Source organism: Chiloscyllium punctatum, chromosome 28 (assembly GCF_047496795.1).
Source record: "Chiloscyllium punctatum isolate Juve2018m chromosome 28, sChiPun1.3, whole genome shotgun sequence".
NCBI classification, from domain to species: domain Eukaryota; kingdom Metazoa; phylum Chordata; class Chondrichthyes; order Orectolobiformes; family Hemiscylliidae; genus Chiloscyllium; species Chiloscyllium punctatum.
Genome location: NC_092766.1, coordinates 24,864,260 through 24,873,231, shown reverse-complemented (window position 1 = coordinate 24,873,231; position 8,972 = coordinate 24,864,260). Strand labels below are relative to the sequence as shown.

General features: G+C 45.7%; 1 non-coding gene across 1 annotated transcript; it reads right to left on the bottom strand.

The window, feature by feature from the left end:
* Positions 1–609: 609 nt before the first annotated feature.
* On the bottom strand, positions 610–691 carry trnas-cga (transfer RNA serine (anticodon CGA)). Its single transcript has one exon. It is a non-coding gene; the product is annotated as a tRNA-Ser (tRNA).
* Between the last annotated feature and the right edge of the window lie 8,281 nt (positions 692–8,972).

The window sequence follows — 8,972 nt, the reverse complement described above, 5'->3', positions numbered from 1 at the left end:
TCTGAACAATGCTACACCACAAGCAGAGTGCTATGTCAGATTTTCATCGTTAATTTTCAAATTCAGTTCTTATTGCACAGTTTCTTACGAATGTGGACAGCAGAAGACCGTTAACATTCCATTTCTAATATTTCCAGAAAATTCTACTCCGCTGATATCGCCTTGCCTTATCACACCTCAAGCCAGGAACCTGGATCAGTCGAGTTCCTTTCCACACATGGAGTTGCTTTTTCGAATTCATTGACAGCTGATATAATAGATTATTGGCCTTGAGAGTCAGTTGTAAATTAGGTTGACTTTCAACTGATCCTAAAAAAAACATCACCTGCAGGTAAATGTATTGCATTGCTTCTTGTTTTGCTTAATTCCACCCCCCATCCCCCACTCCTGAACATGTAAATTTCACGATAGTTCGACAAATGTTTTGAAACTGATTCGTGTTGGAAGTTGGTGGCTTTTGGTGTCTCGACATATAATTTATTCAATTAGACGTCTTGAAACGACTTCGGGTTCTTCACAGTTGAAAATTCACTTTCGATTGAACGCAAAGCTCAAGCTTCACGAAATTCCAAATTCCGCTAAGAGATTAATGACTTTTAAAGGATTCAGCGCTGTGAACAGGATTCGAACCTGTACAGGGAGACCCCATTGGATTTCGAATCCAACGCCTTAACCTCTCGGCCATCACAGCCACAGAAAAGGTGCTAATTTTCATAGTAAAAGAACTGAATTCATGAAATACGCAATTTGTTTGAAGAACAAATTGTCAAGACCCAACGATTTCGCCAAATCCTTTGCAGAGACCCAGACGAACGTTACCTTAGCAGATTCACAGGCTTTCACCGCAAACTAGATTCTGACACAGCTGATGTTGTGGGAATGATTCTTCGTCGAATTTTAGAGTCACGGATGTACACCACATGAAGAGAGGATCATTGTCTCACTGCGTCCGATCGACTTTGACTCAATTGCTCATCATCTGGTGCCAAAGTTGTTTTTTTAATATTCATCAAAATATGGTATTAGAAATATTGATGCTAAGTCCATAAACACTAGCTACATTCGTAAAAACAATCGGAATTAGAAAGAATGCAGAACCAATTTACAGGAATGGATCCAGCAACTAATCCGTAAGTTCGGACAACAGGTAATGAACTTGTGAGCACATGAGAGGAAGATTGACCGAAGATTTGGAACTTGAAATCGTCTTGACGGAATTATGTGCAAGGTTTTTGCGGTTGTTCTAGAGTCATCAAGTCCTTGAACAATACAACACGGAAAGTGGCCCTTCATTCCAACTTGAGCATGGTGGACAGTTATCCCAAATTAATAGGCCCCATTTGCCAACATTTGGCCCACATCCCTCTACACCTTGTTACTCATGTATCCATCCAGATGGTATTAAATGTTACAGTTGTACCAGTCTCCAACAATTTCTCTGGCAGCTCATTCTGGACACGACTGAAAAAGTTGCCCCTGACGTCCCTTTTAAATCCTTACCCACTAATTTTAAAACGATGTTTTCTAAATTTTGACTTCCTCACCAGCAGGAAAACACCTTGCCGAGTCAACCTATCCATGTCCCTCATGATTTAATAAATAGCAACGATTTGACTTTATCATACTTGTCAGGTGGGAGATGTGTGGAGATTATTTGTCGAAGGTGTGACGTAGAAAGTCTGATGTACAGATTTTTAGAATTGCATCTTGGAGAAGTTTTTAATAAGTCATTGATGTCTAGTAGCAGTTGTAGAAGTCTGTTGTGAAAGCTGCAGAAGGATTTCAGGGCACGAGAATGAAGCATTATTTCCAATGTATTGTGGCTCAGTTCGACCGAACTTGGACTACAGTATGAGGAATTATAATCCTCAATTTAGGAAAGATACTAATGCCATATGAGGAATACCACGAATGGTGATTAGCTTGCATATCATGGATGAACGTTAGTCCTGTGAGTTGAAATTGGGCAAATCCCGTCTTTTTTTAACTGTTTCAACACAAGAGAGGTAATCTCATTGAGTTGCAAAATATTTGAAGAGATAAATAGGGTGGTGCAATTAAATTTTGTTCCCTCATTGGTGAATCTAGAAGCAGGAGAGGACAATTTTAAAATGAAGCATTGTGAATTTTGACCAGGATGAGAACTATTGATTTTTGTCTTAGCCTTGAGAAGTCTCGCTAATCAGAACTACAGTGAGCCTTGGATATTTGGTCTTTGAATGCATCACTATCAGCCTGACCCGCCGACAACGACTGCATCACTATCGAATTGACCCCTCACACTTACCGCCTTAATATCAGCGTGAACCCCTCAAACTTACTGCATCACTATCCATCTGGCGCCCTCACACTTACTGTGCCACTTTCACTTCGAGACCCTCATTTTGACTGCGTCACTATCAGCCTGACTGCCAAACACTTACTTTGTCACTATCAGTCACGCCCTTACACTTCCTGTCTCTGTACACTTAGATTTAGATTTAGATTACTTACAATGTGGAAACAGGCCCTTCGGCCCAACAAGTCCACACCGCCCCGCCGAAGCGTAACCCACCCATACCCCTACATCTACCCCTTACCTAACACTACAGGCAATTTAGCATGGCCAATTCACCTGACCTGCACATCTTTGGACTGTGGGAGGAAACCGGAGCACCCGGAGGAAACCCACGCAGACACAGGGAGAACGTGCAAACTCCACACAGTCAGTCGCCTGAGGCGGGAATTGAACCCGGGTCTCAGGCGCTGTGAGGCAGCAGTGCTAACCACTGTGCCACCGTGCCGCCCACTTACTGCGTCACTATCAGCCACACTCCATCACACTTATTATGTAAGTACCAGACTGACGCCTCACACTTACCGTGTCACTACAACACTGCTTCCTCAAACTTACTATATCACTTTCACCTTGACCCTCTCACATTTACTGCGCCACAATCACACTGACCACCTCACACCTACTGCTTCACTATGAGCCTCAACACTCACACTTACAGCGTCACTACCAGCCTGACTCACTCACACTTATCACCTGACAATCAGCATTACTCTCTCAAATTTATTTCATCATTATTAGGCTGAGGCACTCACACTGACAGCGTCACTAACAGCCTGACCCCCTCATCCTTACTGCGTTGGTATCTCTCTGATCCCCTCAGAATTACTGCGTCACAATCACTCAGACCCCCTCATACTTCATGCGTCACTATCATGCATCACTCACACCCTGAGACATGCGCACCCACTGCATCCCTATCAGCCAAACCCCACTCACTAACGACATCACTCTCTCTCTAACCTGCTCACACTTAATGCGTCACCATCACCTTGACACTCTCTCACTTAGTGCATCAATATCAGCCTGACCCCCTCACGCATACTGCTTCACTACCAGCCTGATCCCTTCAAATGTACTGTATCACTATCAGACTGACCCACTCATACTTACAGCATCACTATCACCTTGACCCCCCAAACTTACTGCGTCCAGATCACACTGAACCTTTCACTCTTCTTGCGTCACCTTCGCCAGACCCTGCATACTATCACTCTGACCTCTTCATACTTGCTGCATCACTATAACTCTACTGACTCACACCGTGTGTGTAACTATCACCCTGACAATTCATACGCAATGCACCACTATTATCCTGACTCCATCACAATTAGTATATCATTATCAGCCTGACCTCTTACACTTACTGTGTCACTCTCAACCTGTCTCCTCACATTTCCTGTGTCACTCTCAATCTGACACCCTCAAAATGTCTGCATCACTGTCACCCTGAACATGTCACACTTACTGCATGGGTATCTACCTGAAACCTCACGCTTATTGCGTCACTATCATCCTGAGCGGCTCACACTTACTGCATCACTCGCACACCAACACTCTCACCTTTACTGTGTCACTATCGGCCTGACACCTCACACGTACTGCATCACTATTAGCCTGACCCGCTTACACGTTTTACGTCACTACTACCCTGACCCCCTCACAATTGCTGTGTCGCTATTAGCCTGAGCCCCTCACTATCACGCTGTTCAAGCTCACAACTACAGCATCACTATCAACCTGACCCCCTCACACTTTCTCTGTCATTATCACACTGACCCTCTCACACGTAATGCGTCACTGTCACACTGAGCCACTCACATATTCTGCGTTGTTATCAGCCGGACCCGCCAGCACACAGCGTCACTATCAACCTGGCCCCTCACACTTGCATGCCTCAATATCAGCGTGAACCCCTCACACTTACTGCATCACTATCCATCTGCCATCCTCACACTTACTGCACCAGTTTCACCTTGACATCCTCAATTTTACTGCGTCACTATCAGCCTGACAGCCACACACATATTGCCTCGCTATCAGCGACGCCCTCGCACTTCCTATGTTAATATCACCCTCACTCCTAAAACCTACTGCATCACTATCAGCCTAACTCCATCACACTTTTTGTGTCAGTATCAGACTGACGCCTCACGCTTACCATGTTACTATTACCCTGAATCCTTACACTTATTGTGTCACTATCAGGCTGACCCCTCACACTTACTGTGTCACTATCAGCCTGACTCCATCACATTTATTGTGTCAGTATCAGACTGACGCCTCACTCTTATCTTGTCACTAAAACACTGCCCCGTCACATTGACTGTGTCACTATCAGCCTGACCCCCTCACACTTACTGCTTCACTATCGCAATGCCCTTCTCTCACTTACGACGTCATTTACACCCTGACACCCCACACTTGCTGTGACACTATCACCCTGAGGGCCGTACACTTAATGTCACTGACATCCTGACCCCTTACACTTCCTTCATCACTATCACACTGGTATCTCACACCCACTGTGTCACTATCATCCTGAGTCGCTTACACCGATGTGTCACTATCACTTTGACCCCAACACACTAACTGCATCAATATCAGCCTGACCATTTCACACATACTGCGCCACTACCAGGCTGAATCCCTATATATACTGCGTCACTATCAGGCTTACCCACTCATGCTTACTGCGTCACTATCACCCTGACTCCCCACTCTTACTGCGTCAAGATCATTGTCCCCCCATATACTTACAGCGTAACTATCATCCTGACAACGTCACACTTACTGCGTCAAGATCAGCCTGATCCCCTCAAACTTAATGCATCACTATCAGCTTCAACACTCACATTTACTGCGTCACTTCTAGCACTACCCCTGCACACTTACTACATCCCTAATCGCATGACCCACTCGCATTTACTTCATCACTATCAGCCTGAGACACTCACATTTACAGCTTTACTACAACCTGGCCCTGTAAGTGCATCTACATCACTGTCACCCTGACCCCTTGCCCATACTGCGTCACTATAAGCCTGGCCCCTCAAATGTTCTGCGTCACTATCACACTGACATCTCACATTCACTGCGTCACTATCACCCTGACCCCTCACAATTACTGCATCACTACAACCTGACCCCCTGAAATCATCTGCGTCACTGTCACCCTGACCCCATCACACTTGCCATGGCACCATCACAATGACACATTCACACAGTCTGCTTCACTGTCATCCTGACACCTCACACTCACTGGATCACTACCATCCTCCCCCTCATACTGACCTGTCACTATCATCCAGAGCTGCTCACACTTATTGTGTTCCTATAACTCTGCTCCCAACACACTTACTGCATCACTATCAGCCTGACACTCGCACACTTCCCGCATCACTATCAGCCTGACCCCTCACAATTTCACCATGTCTATCAGTCTGACTCCACACATTTCCTGCATCACTATCACCCTGTCACTTAACACTTACTGGCCAGTATTAGCCTGACGCCCTCAACATACTGCATCAATATCAGCCTGAACACTCACACTTACTCTGTCACCATCACGCTGACCCCCTCACACTCACTGCGTCACTATCACCCTGTCCCCTCTCACTTCATGCATTAGAATCACTCTGACGCACCGACACTTATTGCATCACTATGAGCCTAACCCCTCACACATACTGTGACACTATCAGCCTGACCCCATCACACTTGCTGCGTCTCTATCAGCCTGACCCCCTCACACTTACTGCTTCACTATCAGACTGACCCCTCACACTTACCGCATCACTAACAGCCTAACACCTCACACTTACTGCGTCACTATTCTCCTAACACCTCAATTTTATTGGCCACTGTCAGCCTGACGCTCTCAACTTACTGTGTCACTACCAGCCTGAATGCACACACTTACTTCCTCACTCTCACCCTGACTGTCTCACACTCACTGCGTCAGTCTCTGCCTGACCCCATCACACTTACTCCGTCACTATCACCCTGTTCCCTCCCACTTTATGTGTCAGGATCAGCCTGACACTGTAACACTTACTGCATCACTATCAGCTTGATCCCCTTCCAATTACTGCGTCACTATCAGCCTGACCACTCACTCTTACTGCGTCACTGTCACACTGACCCCTCACACTTACTGCGTAACTATTGGTCTGATCCCTCAGACTTACTGCATCACTATCACTCTGCCCCCCCTCACTGCGTAACTATCGGCCTGATCCACTCACACAGTCTGCGTCACTACCACGCTGACATCTCACCCTCATTGTATCACTATCATCCTGACTCCATCACACTTATTGAGTCACTGTCAGCCTGATCCCCTGTAATGGAAAATTATCAATTTTTGTGATATCTGTGAAAGCATGGTTGAAACAAAGAAGTATGGACCTAACTTTGCTAAAAGACAGAAAGAATGTAAAGTTCATCCTAATTTTCAGCTGACTCTCAAGGCCAATAATCTATTATATCAGCAGTCAATGAATTAGAAAAAGCAACTCCATGTGTGGAAAGGAACTCGACTGATCCAGGTTTCTGCCTTGAGGTGTGATAAGGCAAGGCGATATATCGTATAAAGGGAATATGTGAAAACATACAGGCGTCCATTTTATGAGGCGTCTTGCAAATGTGTCAGGTCCATTCTGCCAATTTCAAAAATAAAATTTTTCTTTGCTCTTGGTGGTATTTGTGTCGGTTCGTTTGAAATTCTACTTCAGTAAACTCGGGGGCTCGCCTGGGACCCTGCAACTGGGTAAGATTTTGAAGATTCCCAGGAGGTGTATGCGCCACTGCCTTCAAGGTCTTTCACTTCATCTCGAGCGCTGAATTGGCGCCTTTGAGTGAGAGGACTGGTGATAAGTGGATCGAATAGGGTCAGGGTAAGAGTTGTGGCTAAAGTAATCCAACATAGAGACTCGCTCGAAGAGAATAGACGAAGCAGGAAGAGGGACCAGTGAACTCTTGTGCGGTATTCGAGTAAATCTCAAGGGAAAAGATTGCCGTCTCTAGAGAGTTTAAGAGACAGCAAGATTAACGGTGGTTTGAGACTTGGAGCGAAAATGGGCAGCGTTGGAGTCGCCAAAGCTGTACCGGTTACGTGGGTTCTTGGTTTGTGAAAACCAAGGCAATGAGGCTGTCGTGCCCAATGAGAGGGGACCTCCGTGGGTAAAATCAAGTTATATTGGCAAAGAGAAGATTATGGCATCGTGAGAGAGAGAGAGATAGACAGATAGACAGACAGAGAGACAGACAGAGAGAGATGAACACTTTGCCAATATCCATGAAAATCGGCTCCAGCAAGAGCAAACAAAAAGAGGGTCGACAGACAACTCGGAATGGTCAAGAAAAAATACAACATATGCTGAATAATTATGACTCAGTTTCTGTAAAGCAGTTAAAAATGTAAATCAAGGAATGTGTTTTTCTGGAAGAAGGAAGTTTTAGTAATATTCAGTTGCAAATGCTGAGGTCACCTTTGGAGGAGAGAGAAAAGGAGAAACGGAATAGAACCTGTGAATTGGAGTGCTTATCACATGTTGAAGGCTGAGCCTGATTTCAGGGAAAGAAAATCTCGAAATAAAGATAGACACCAGCGCACATGCACACACACACGGAAAACAACCTAATGAAGCTGGACAGTGTCTTAAGACTGGATCAGTTCCTGACCTTAATGGGTGGCCTCGAAGAGCTACAGCCCCCCTACGAGATCCACTTCACGAAGATTCCAAGTCAACTTCGCCGCCTCAGGGTCTGCTGAATCACCAATAGCATATCGTACCCACAATGAATTGAAGCAAGAATCCCTAAAGAAGTCGAGACAATGTCCCAGTACCTTAAGCGCCTCACGATAGTTGATAACGTCTATTGTGGACTGATACCAAACAAGGATATAACGATGGCAGAGATCACACCATATGAGGCACACCTGAGGAGCAGCTTCATCAATGGAATGAAGTACGGCACGGTGGGACAGTGGTTAGCACTGTTGCCTCACAGCGCCTGAGACCCGGGTTCAATTCCCGCCTCAGGCGACTGACTGTGTGGAGTTTGCTCGTCCTCCCCGTGTCTGCGTGGGTTTCCTCCGGGTGCTCCGGTTTCCTCCCACAGTCCAAAGATGTGCAGGCCAGGTGAATTGGCCATGCTAAATTGCCCATAGTGTTAGGTAAGGGGTAGATGTAGGGGTATGGGTGGGTTACGCTTCGGCGGGGCGGTGTGGACTTGTTGGGCCGAAGGGCCTGTTTCCACACTGTAAGTAATCTAATCTAATCTAAAGTACGAAACAACAAAATAGGTAATAATATACGTGTATTACCTGGGACACGGGAAAGTTGAATTAGATAGAACAATACGTGATACATGCTGAAAAACTCCTGGCTCAAGAGAACCATAACCGGAAATTAAAGATGGAACAGCAATCACATGAACCTCAGCTTATTATGATGCAAATGATTGTTCAGCCAATGGGAGGGAGGAACTGCGGGAAAAGAGAGAGGCACAGGTGCAGTTCACAAAAGAGAAAGGGATCGCGAAAGTGCGCTTGCAGAGATATATCTGGCTGGTGTTTTTTTTGCGGAGCAATGGACCACTGGTCAAGACAGTGCCCACACAGACAGCC